The following is a 12,572-nucleotide window of genomic DNA, read 5'->3' on the forward strand; positions in this document are numbered from 1 at the left end:
AAAAATACATAGCTCCAAGTGTTTGAAATGCAGTGCGAACTGCAGGGCATTGCCAGTGCTGACTGAGTCACCCTCCTGATCGGAAAGCTATCAGGGCGAGCCCTAGAGGCCTTCCACACTGTTCCCTCGGGGGACAGAAAGAACTATGACCGGGTGAAGGAGCACATCCTAGCCTGGAGGCTCACCGTATGAAATTTCAAGGAGATAAGAGGGGCAGTCTTTTACAGAGTGGATGCACTGGTTCACCTGCTCCCTGGACTATTGGTTCACCACCTGCCAAGTAACCACCCTGGCCAAAGCTGTCTCGCAGGTGGTGACTCGTTGCTATGGCCGTTCCTATAGAGGCAGGCGGTGTTTCAGAGCGTGCGGTGATGACGTCATCGTCACACTCTGCCTCTCTATCCTGGATGATGCTCCTCTGTACACCTGTGTGTCCTCCTTGGCGCGAATTGGCGCCTATCGGTACCTGCAGTGCTTACATGCACTGCCCAAGTTTAGGTGTTACTTAGTGTGCTCCTGGGTGTTATTGTTACTGTATGCTGGACTGTTATATTGTTGCTGACCTCTACTTGTCTGACCACTCTGCCTGTTAACCCCTAAACTGTTGGATTGATATACTACTGCTGAACTCTGCTTGTCTGACCACTCTGCCTGTTAAACCCTTAACTGTGGGATTGTTATACTGCTGCTGAAACTCTGCTTGTCTGACCACTCTGCCTGTTAACCCCTAAATTGCTGGATTGATATACTGCTGCTGAACTCTGCTTGTGTGACCACTCTGCCTGCCTAACCCCTAAACTGTTGGATTGATATACTGTTGCTGAACTCTTCTTGTCTGACCATTTTATTGGTTTACCCTTGAACTGTTATGCTGTTGGATTTCCCTTTGTTGCTGACTCCTGCCTGTTCCTGGTCCTTCTATTGCTTTACCCTGAACTGCTATACTGTTGAATTTCCTTCCTATTGTCGCTAAGGACTGTCCTGCCTACTGTGAGCACTGCTTACCTCATTTTTACAAACTTCCTCTGCTCTGGAATATTTCCTATCACTCCACTTGATGCCGGGATAAGAAGACTACTGGCCAAGTTTGGTTTGATAGAGGAATATCCCACGAGCATTACAGAAGCCACACAGCTCATTCTGCTCGAGCACTTCTACGATCACTCCCTGCCGGAGGTGAGAGAGTGGGTCAGGGATCGGAAGCCCGAGACAGCTGACCAAGCCGCTGTCCTGGCCAGTCAGTTCAAGGTGCGACTTGAGCCTCAACCGGTGAGTCCCTCCACTACAGCCTCCGCTCGCCCACCAGTAGTTTTCCGGTACCCCCAGACCCAGCAGGCACCCCCCGCACCTCTGGGCCCAGCTCACCCCGGAGGTGCTACGAGTGCAATCAGGCTGGTCACATCCGAGCCCACTGTCCGGCGGTGGAAAGAGCAAGGAATCCACCCATGGCTTAATGGACACGAGCCCCTGCTGGGGGCTACAGGGCTGCGCCCCCTGCCTAGAAGGACCCAGCTGACTATGCCACTTGGGCCAAAGAGGATGTCGGGGTCCTACATGAGGTGGACCCCGTACAAGCCACGTTAGGAGACAACCACCTGCACCACCGCCAGGTCGTCTGAATTAACGTCCGGCAGGCACAGGGACTACAAGACAGCGGGGGAACTGGTACCCTTGTCCAGCCACACATGTTCACCAGTTCGGACCAGATGCGAAAGTCCCTTACAGTACGTGTGGCTGGGGGTAAGGTGCTCCAGATCCCTACAGCACAGGTTCACCTGGATTGGGGTGCCGGCTCCCGTGCTGTGGAAGTGGGGGTCATGAATCATTTACCCCCCAAGGGCTTGCTGGGCAACGACTTGGGGCACCTACCTTCCTCCTTTGTGTGGGACAGCCCCATGGATGCTTGCCCAGTCACCACCCACCAGCAAGCCAGACAACAGGCCACCACACTCAATCTGGGGACCAAGGTAAGCTACTACACCCAGACTCCTACCCCGACCACTGACCAGATCTCCTGGGTGTTCCCCACCGACTTCGCCCAGGAGACCTTCAGAGACCCAACCATAGCTCCCTACAGTACCCAGGCAGGAACTGACCCAGGGGGCCAGGGTTACAGAGAGGGGGTGGAGGGAGGCAGATGCCCAAGTGCCAGCTGGTGGTACTGCAGAAGTATCAGTACGACCTTCTGCATATATGGCATGACATTCCCCTGGCAGGACATCTAGGAATCAACAGGACTCATCACCGACTGACTCAGGCCTTCTTTTGGCCAGGGGTTACAGGGGATGTTAGGCAGTACTGCCAGACCTGTGACATTTGCTAGAGAGTAGGCAAGACAGGGGACCACTCCAAAGCCTCCCTGCACCCCCTACTCATCATTGACTAACCCTTCAGCAGAGTAGCTGTAGACATTGGTCTCTTGCTGTGTCCCAGCCCCTCTAGGAAAAAGTATATACTGACAGTGGTAGATTATGCCACCCGATACCCGGTGGCAATCCGCCTGTCCAATATCCAGGCAGAGATAGTGGCCGATGCGCTGCTCCGGATATTTGCCAGGGTGGGTTCCCCCGTGGAGGTGATCTCAGACCAAGGAACCCAGTTCACTGCTGAATTCACCCAGCAGCTTTGGAGGCATTGCGGGATAAGACCCCTACCAAGCTCTCCATACCACCCCCAGACTAATGGGTTGGGCAAGAGGTTCAACGGGAGCCAGAAGCAGCTGCTTAGGATGTTCTCAGTCTCTCACAAAGACTGGGAGAGATACCTGCCGCACCTCCTGTTCGCATACCGAGAGGTGCCCCAGGAATCCACTTGGTTCTCCCCCTTTGAATTAGTATATGGTCGGCGGGTGAGGGGGCCCCTAGACCCACTGGGAAGGATCAGTTGGGGAGGAAGGGCCCTCCATTGTGGGGTAAATCCTGGAATTCAGGGACCGACTGAAGGACCTCGCCAATAGGGTGCGAGAGAACCTTCAGGTCGCCCAAGGTAGGCAGAAGCGGTGGTACGACAAGGATGCTCATAACCGGACCTTAGACATAGAGCAGAAGGTCCTGGCCCTAAAGCCTGTCAAGATGAACAAGCTACAGGCTTCCTGGCAGGGAACCTATCGAGTAGTAGAGCAGCTGTGTGACATGACCTATCTGGTAGCCAAATGCTCAGATGACCGGGTCTGCCGGACCTTTCATGTGAACATGCTGAAGGCATACCAGGAGAGGCCAGAGGACGTTGCCGCCATATGTGCTGCGGCCATGGAGGACTCCGAAAGGCTCATACTGATTCCTATTTCTACCAGCGCTTCCTTTTGTTGTTGTAATAGTTGTTTTTATGTTTGGTTTTCTCTGAATCAAAATTTAAAAGGAAGTACAATAACTATATTTTTTTCACTAAGTACCAGTTCCTATTTTTAATTGGACTCCGAAAGGCTCCCATGCCGGAGCTACGGCAGAATAAGGCGCCCACAGGCATAGGGGACATACAGCTAGATGAGAAGCTAGGGACTAGGCAGAGAGAGCAAGTCAGGCAGGTGCTAGGGAGCAGGCGAGACGTTCTCCACTGCCCCTGGGTTTACCCCAGTAGCGGTGCACCGAGTGGAGACCCTGGGACAGACGCCCCTGCGGCAGCCAGCATACCGGGTCCCCGAAGCAGTTAGGAATAATCGGCTAGATTACGAGTTTTGATCGCTATAGGGAAAGTAAAGAACGCAACAAAAGTTTGAAAAGTTTTAAAAAACCCGGCTTCTGCAGGCTATATGGTTGCGTTGAGTTTGACGTGCTTGTGCACGCTTTTCTCAGACATCAATGGGGAGAGAGTGTCAGAAAAAAACACCTGCGATCGCGGAAAGAAAAGCTCCGTAACGCAGCCCCATTGATGTCTATGGGGAAAGAAAACTAACGTGTAAACCTAACACCCTAACATAAACCCCACGTCTAAACACCCCTAATCTGCCCCCCACCGACATCGCCGCCACCTACATAATGTTATTAACCCCTAATCTGCTGCCCCCGATATCGCCGCCACCTAAATAAATCTATTAACCCCTAATCTGCCGCCCCCGATATCGCCGCCACCTAAATAAATCTATTAACCCCTAATCTGCCGCTCACAATATCACTGCCACTATACTAAAGTTATTAACCCCTATTCCGCTGCACCCCAACATCGCTCTTGTGAGCTGCTGGTGCAATGCTGAATACGGAGAGCGTATTGCTCTCCGCATTCAGCGAAGTCTGTCGGACCGGATCCGCACTGTCGGATCGGGTCCGACAGACATTTGTTAAATATGCCTCAGAGCATCCAATTTTAAGCAACTTTCTAATTTATTCCTATTATAAATTTTTCTTTGTTCTCTTGCTATCTTTATTTGAAAAAGAAGGCATCTAAGTTTTATTTTGGTTTACGACTCTGGACAGCACTTTTTTATTGGTGGATGAATTTATCCACCAATCAGCAAGAACAACCCAGGTTGTTCACCAAAAATGGGCCGGCATCTAAACTTACATTCTTGCATTTTAAATAAAGATACCAAGAGAATGAAGAAAAGTTGATAATAGGAGTAAATTAGAAAGTTGCTTAAAATGTCATGCTGTATCTGAATCACAAAAGAAAAAAATTGGGTTCAGTGTCCCTTTAAGGCTTAATTGATCTTCTAGGCCTCATTAAAGGTACAGTACTCCTAACTCCAGCAGAGACAGAAATCACTCTTTTAGCCAAGTGCCTATTATGAGAGGTGGCAGCATTGACATTGATTTCAAAATATTCCCAGTGGGGCAATTAGCAACTCCAAAAAGCGACTTTGACTTGGGATATACAGTTAGTTTGGAGTTTCATGAGCGATGTGGAGGGAACCCTGGGCTCAAGAGGGGACTAATCAGAAATAACCTTATTCATGGAGATTTTATGAGATTATGATTTTATAACTTAGTTTTGAAAAAAATAAAACTATATATATTCTCCCCATTTTAAAAGTATAAATGGACATTGTACTGTAAAAATGTCTCCCCTTTTTATCTACTGAAATGTATTAAATTACTTGCTAATTTACCTTTATTTTGTCATTTGAAATAACTGATGTCTGTTAAAACCATCACCTATATTGGAACTATGAATACAGCTTGTAGAAAAGCTATGGCCTAGATTTGGAGTTTGGCGGTAGATGGGCTGTTAACGCTCCGCAGGCTTTTTTCTGGCCGCACCATAAAATTAACTCTGGTATCGAGAGTTCAAAAAAATGCTGCGTTAGGCTCCAAAAAAGGAGCGTAGAGCATTTTTACCGCAAATGCAACTCTCGATACCAGAGTTGCTTACGGACGCGGCCAGCCTCAAAAACGTGCTCGTGCACGATTCTCCCATAGGAAACAATGGGGCTGTTTGAGCTGAAAAAAATACTAACACCTGCAAAAAAGCAGCGTTCAGCTCCTAACGCAGCCCCATTGTTTCCTATGGGGAAACACTTCCTACGTCTGCACCTAACACTCTAACATGTACCCCGAGTCTAAACACCCCTACCCTTACACTTATTAACCCCTAATCTGCCGCCCCCGCTAGCGCTGACCCCTGCATTATATTATTAACCCCTAATCTTCCGCTCCGTAAACCGCCGCAACTTACATTATCCCTATGTACCCCTAATCTGCTGCCCCTAACACCGCCGACCCCTATATTATATTTATTAACCCCTAACCTGCCCCCCACAACGTCGCCGCCAGCTACTTACAATAATTAACCCCTAATCTGCCGAGCGGACCTGAGCGCTACTATAATAAAGTTATTAACCCCTAATCCGCCTCACTAACCCTATCATAAATAGTATTAACCCCTAATCTGCCCTCCCTAACATCGCCGACACCTAACTTCAATTATTAACCCCTAATCTGACGACCGGAGCTCATCGCTACTATAATAAATGGATTAACCCCTAAAGCTAAGTCTAACCCTAACACTAACACCCCCCTAACTTAAATATAATTTACATCTAACGAAATTAATTAACTCTTATTAAATAAATTATTCCTATTTAAAGCTAAATACTTACCTGTAAAATAAATCCTAATATAGCTACAATATAAATTATAATTACATTGTAGCTATTTTAGGATTAATATTTATTTTACAGGCAACTTGGTAATTATTTTAACCAGGTACAATAGCTATTAAATAGTTAAGAACTATTTAATAGTTACCTAGTTAAAATAATAACAAAATTACCTGTAAAATAAATCCTAACCTAAGTTATAATTAAACCTAACACTACCCTATCAATAAATTAATTAAATAAAATACCTACAATTACCTACAATTAACCTAACACTACACTATCAATAAATAAATTAAATACAATTGCTACAAATAACTACAATTACATAAACTAACTAAAGTACAAAAAATAAAAAAGAACTAAGTTACAAAAAATAAAAAAATATTTACAAACATAAGAAAAATATAACAATTTTAAACTAATTACACCTACTCTAAGCCCCCTAATAAAATAACAAAGACCCCCAAAATAAAAAATTCCCTACCCTATTCTAAATTAATAAATGTAAAAGCTCTTTTACCTTACCAGCCCTGAACAGGGCCCTTTGCGGGGCATGCCCCAAGAAAATCAGCTCTTTTGCCTGTAAAAAAAAACATACAATACCCCCCCCCCCCAACATTACAACCCACCACCCACATACCCCTAATCTAACCCAAACCCCCCTTAAATAAACCTAACACTAAGCCCCTGAAGATCTTCCTACCTTGTCTTCACCATCCAGGTATCACCGATCCGTCCTGGCATCCGGTGCTGAAGAGGTCCAGAAGAGGCTCCAAAGTCTTCCTCCTATCCGGCAAGAAGAGGACATCCGGACCGGCAAACATCTTCTCCAAGCGGCATCTTCGATCTTCTTCCATCCGGTGCGGAGCGGGTCCATCTTGAAGCAGCCGACGCGGATCCATCCTCTTCTTCCGGCGTCTCCCGACGAATGACGGTTCCTTTAAGGGACGTCATCCAAGATGGCGTCCCTCGAATTCCGATTGGCTGATAGGATTCTATCAGCCAATCGGAATTAAGGTAGGAATATTCTGATTGGCTGATGGAATCAGCCAATCAGAATCAAGTTCAATCCTATTGGCTGATCCAATCAGCCAATCAGATTGAGCTCGCATTCTATTGGCTGATCGGAACAGCCAATAGAATGCAAGCTCAATCTGATTGGCTGATTGGATCAGCCAATAGGATTGAACTTGATTCTGATTGGCTGATTCCATCAGCCAATCAGAATATTCCTACCTTAATTCCGATTGGCTGATAGAATCCTATCAGCCAATCGGAATTCGAGGGACGCCATCTTGGATGACGTCCCTTAAAGGAACCGTCATTCGTCGGGAGACGCCGGAAGAAGAGGATGGATCCGCGTCGGCTGCTTCAAGATGGACCCGCTCCGCACCGGATGGAAGAAGATCGAAGATGCCGCTTGGAGAAGATGTTTGCCGGTCCGGATGTCCTCTTCTTGCCGGATAGGAGGAAGACTTTGGAGCCTCTTCTGGACCTCTTCAGCACCGGATGCCAGGACGGATCGGTGATACCTGGATGGTGAAGACAAGGTAGGAAGATCTTCAGGGGCTTAGTGTTAGGTTTATTTAAGGGGGGTTTGGGTTAGATTAGGGGTATGTGGGTGGTGGGTTGTAATGTTGGGGGGGGGGTATTGTATGTTTTTTTTTACAGGCAAAAGAGCTGATTTTCTTGGGGCATGCCCCGCAAAGGGCCCTGTTCAGGGCTGGTAAGGTAAAAGAGCTTTTACATTTATTAATTTAGAATAGGGTAGGGAATTTTTTATTTTGGGGGTCTTTGTTATTTTATTAGGGGGCTTAGAGTAGGTGTAATTAGTTTAAAATTGTTGTAATATTTTTCTTATGTTTGTAAATATTTTTTTATTTTTTGTAACTTAGTTCTTTTTTATTTTTTGTACTTTAGTTAGTTTATGTAATTGTAGTTATTTGTAGAAATTGTATTTAATTTATTTATTGATAGTGTAGTGTTAGGTTTTATTGTAGGTAATTGTAGGTATTTTATTTAATTAATTTATTGATAGGGTAGTGTTAGGTTTAATTATAACTTAGGTTAGGACTTATTTTACAGGTAATTTTGTTATTATTTTAACTAGGTAACTATTAAATAGTTCTTAACTATTTAATAGCTATTGTACCTGGTTAAAATAATTACAAAGTTGCCTGTAAAATAAATATTAATCCTAAAATAGCTACAATGTAATTATAGTTTATATTGTAGCTATATTAGGGTTTATTTTACAGGTAAGTATTTAGCTTTAAATAGGAATAAATTATATTTAAGTTAGGGGGGTGTTAGTGTTAGGGTTAGACTTAGCTTTAGGGGTTAATACATTTATTAGAATAGCGGTGAGCTCCGGTCGTCAGATTAGGGGTTAATAATTGAAGTTAGGTGTCGGCGATGTTAGGGAGGGCAGATTAGGGGTTAATACTATTTATGATAGGGTTAGTGAGGCGGATTAGGGGTTAATAACTTTATTATAGTAGCGCTCAGGTCCGCTCGGCAGATTAGGGGTTAATAAGTGTAGGCAGGTGTCGGCAACGTTGAGGGGGGCAGATTAGGGGTTAATAAATATAATATAGGGGTCGGCGGTGTTAGGGGCAGCAGATTAGGGGTACATAAGTATAACGTAGGTGGCGGCGCTTTGCGGTCGGCAGATTAGGGGTTAATTATTGTAAGTAGCTGGCGGCGACGTTGTGGGGGGCAGGTTAGGGGTTAATAAATATAATATAGGGGTCGGCGGTGTTAGGGGCAGCAGATTAGGGGTACATAAGTATAACGTAGGTGGCGGTCGGCAGATTAGGGGTTAAAAAAATGTAATCGAGTGGCGGCGATGTGGGGGGATCTCGGTTTAGGGGTACATAGGTAGTTTATGGGTGTTAGTGTACTTTAGGGTACAGTAGTTAAGAGCTTTATGAACCGGCGTTAGCCCAGAAAGCTCTTAACTCCTGCTTTTTTCCGGCGGCTGGAGTTTTGTCGTTAGAGCTCTAACGCTCACTTCAGAAACGACTCTAAATACCGGCGTTAGAAAGATCCCATTGAAAAGATAGGATACGCAATTGACGTAAGGGGATCTGCGGTATGGAAAAGTCGCGGCTGAAAAGTGAGCGTTAGACCCTTTAATCACTGACTCCAAATACCGGCGGTAGCCTAAAACCAGCGTTAGGAGCCTCTAACGCTGGTTTTCACGGCTAACGCCAAACTCTAAATCTAGGCCTGTGTTAATAAGAAGCAACAGCTGTAATCATTTCCCCAGTGGAGGTGGGAAAGAAAGGTACTAAAATGTCCATTTTGAATTGTTCTAAGTATTGACACTGGTGTATACAGAGAGAGATACAGAGGTCTGCTGTCCTTCTAAGCTTAGCCCATTTAAATTTGTTGTTTTAAAGAAACAAAACAGCTTTTACATACACAGAAAATAAACCTAAAGGAGTGCAATGGCCCAAGGTGCATCAGGAACCATGCTATATACTTACTCAATGTTGGGCTGTGCAGAGAGTTAGGCGCTGCTCTGTTTCAAGGATCAATTCCGGCAGGTTGCTGTATTGAGATCCAGGGGCCGCACTTTGAGTGTGGGATTAGCACAGACGGCTCCCTGGATTTCTATCTGTCTTCTGGATGCCATTAACCCTTTAAGGACACAGCTTTCAGTTTGCTCAATTGTTTTATGACGGAAAAATTCCGTCATATGTCCTTAAGAGGTTAAATGGAAATGATTGCTCCCAGTTTAGCGCTTTTTGTACTTTTCCTATTGTAAATTATTCTGGCTTTGCTTCTGAATGAGTGGTGTTAAAAGGTCATCTTAGATTCCCATTCAGTGCTTGTTATTTTACAATACAGATGAAAGTGTTCCTGACCTGTTTTCCTGGCCCTCACCCTGGCAAAGTTTTTAACTTACACAACCCGTCTGACCTCCTAATTAAGAGACATTACCTACAGGCTGATTTATTGGCTAATGATCACTAAAACTGCCTGCTGGTCAACATATCTGTAAAGTATCCTTCTGCTCTGATGCCTGGTTTTGGACAGCTCTCCTGGCCTGTCTTTGAATTTTCTACTGCTTCTCTGACAAGTACCTGGAGTCTAACCTTTGTTTATTTGGTTACAGAAATCAAACCAGGTAATTACATAATTATCTTATTGCAAGCAATTTCCCATACGTTTTATATGTTGAAGCCAGTATAACACGTCATTTGAAACGCATTAAGGGGAAAACAACTTTACTGTGCAATGGCCCTTTAACCCCTTCACCCAGATCGCCGTAGTTCTACACCATGCATGCAAGTGCCAGCATACTGCATATTGTAGAAATATGGTGATCCTGTCTGTCCTTGAAGTCCCGGTTGTCACTTCTGACAAGGCAACTGCCTTCATATGGTAAGGTAACATTGATGTGTTTTCTTTACCATATGAAGCTAGATCGCCAATTGTTACAGACAGTCACACTGTCTGTGTCACTGTCTATAACAATCTTGCGTTGGTGCCAGTGGGAGGTTTGGAAGGGAAGGAGGGAGGCAGGTGGGCGATCCAGTATGGGAGGAGCAGGTCCTTACACTAGATCCAACCACGGCACATTTTAAACTTTCTGGTAGAGGCAGTCAGGTGTTCATTTAATATCTGTTGATATTTGATAGAGTCCATGATGCAATGTATCCTAAAAAAATGTCCAGGTCCTCTGGCAGAAAAACAGCCCCAAAACATTAAAGGGCCACCACCGTATTTAACCGTGGGCATGAAGTACTTTTCCATATGGCTACCTCTCTGTGTGCATCAAACCCACATCTAGTGTTTATTGCCAAAAAGCTCTACTTTAGTTTCATCTGACCATGAAACCCGATCCCATTTGAAGTTCCAGTAGTGTCTGGCAAAATGTAGACTTTTTTTCTTGAAACCCTTCCAAACAACTTGTGATGTAGGTGACTTTCTGACCCCAAGAAGCAACTAACTTCTGCAATTATCTAGCTGTGATCCTTGGCGATATTTTGGCCACTTGAACCATCATCTTCACAGTGCATTGAAAACAAATTACGACACACATCCTCTTCAAGGTTGATTCATGATGTTTCCAGTTGACTGGAACTTTTTAATTATTGCCCTGATGGAGGAAATGAGCATTTTCAATGCTTTTGCTATTTTCCTATAGCCACTTCCCATTTTGTGAAGCTCAACAACCTTTTGCTGCACATCACAGCTATATTCTTTTTCTTACCCATTGTGATGAATGACTAAGAGAATTTGGCCTATGTGTTACATCATATTTATACCCGTGAAACAGGAAGTCATGGTTGAGCAATCTCCTGTTCCAAGTCACCCAGGTGTGCTAAAAAATGTAAAATATCAATAGGAATATACCTCAAATATATTTTTTTTCATCTGAATTCATAGGGGTGCCAATAATTGTGACACACATATATTTAACAGAGATTGTTTTTTTTTTATAAACCTGTGTTGTGTTTGCAATTGTTTGATATCCATGAGAGCAGAGTATTTTTGTGTATTTTCTGAACAAAAAATCAAAAGGTTAAACAATAAAGGCAATTTTTTCATAGCCTGCTTATATTTACCAAGGGTGCCAATATTAGTGGAGGGCATTGTATATGTTTATATGTGTGTAGCTATATATTAATATGTGACTATGAGTCCTATTTATCAAGCCGTCAACTATGCTGCATTCGCTGACACCGATACGCTCGCCTAACATGCAGACCTGAATACGATCTCCATATTTATAAAAAAAAGCTGCGCACCAAGTACGGGGCAATGAGCAGCGGACTGTTGTTAACTAGCAGTCATCGATCTTGCTGCTATTTGGCTTTTTACCAACTTTATTTATACCCTGTCACTAAATACTGCCACTATTCTAAAATGTTTAACCCATATCCCGCTGCTCCCGGACCCCACCGCCACTAAATAAAGTTATTAACCCCTATCCCACTGCTCCCGGACCCCACCGCCACTAAATAAAGTTATTAACCCCTATCCCGCCGCTCCCCGACCCCACCGCCACTAAATAAATGTATTAACCGCTGCTCCCGGACCCCGCCGCAACTGTAATAAAATTATTAATCCCTAAACCCCTGGCCTCCCACATCGCCATAAACTAAATTAATCTATTAACCCCTAAAGCTAACAACCCGCTATCTTTACATTAAAATTACCTCATCCCTATCTTATAATAAATTAAAACTTACCTTTAGAATTAAAATAAACTATATTAAACTATTAATTAACCTACCCTAACTATTATACTACAATTACATTAAACTATATTAAATATTAATTAACCTACCCTAACTATTATACTACAATTACATTAAACTATATTAAACTATTAATTAACCTACCGTAACTATTATACTAAAATTACAACTACCAATTAAATTAACTATATTACATATTTAAAAACCTAACCCTACTCAAATTATTTAAATCTACAATTAAAAATTACTAAATTACAAAAAAATAAACGCTAAGTTACAAAAAATAAAAAACACAGTATCTAATAGTCCTATCAAAAATAAAA

Source organism: Bombina bombina, chromosome 7, assembly GCF_027579735.1.
Source record: "Bombina bombina isolate aBomBom1 chromosome 7, aBomBom1.pri, whole genome shotgun sequence".
Lineage (NCBI taxonomy): Eukaryota > Metazoa > Chordata > Amphibia > Anura > Bombinatoridae > Bombina > Bombina bombina.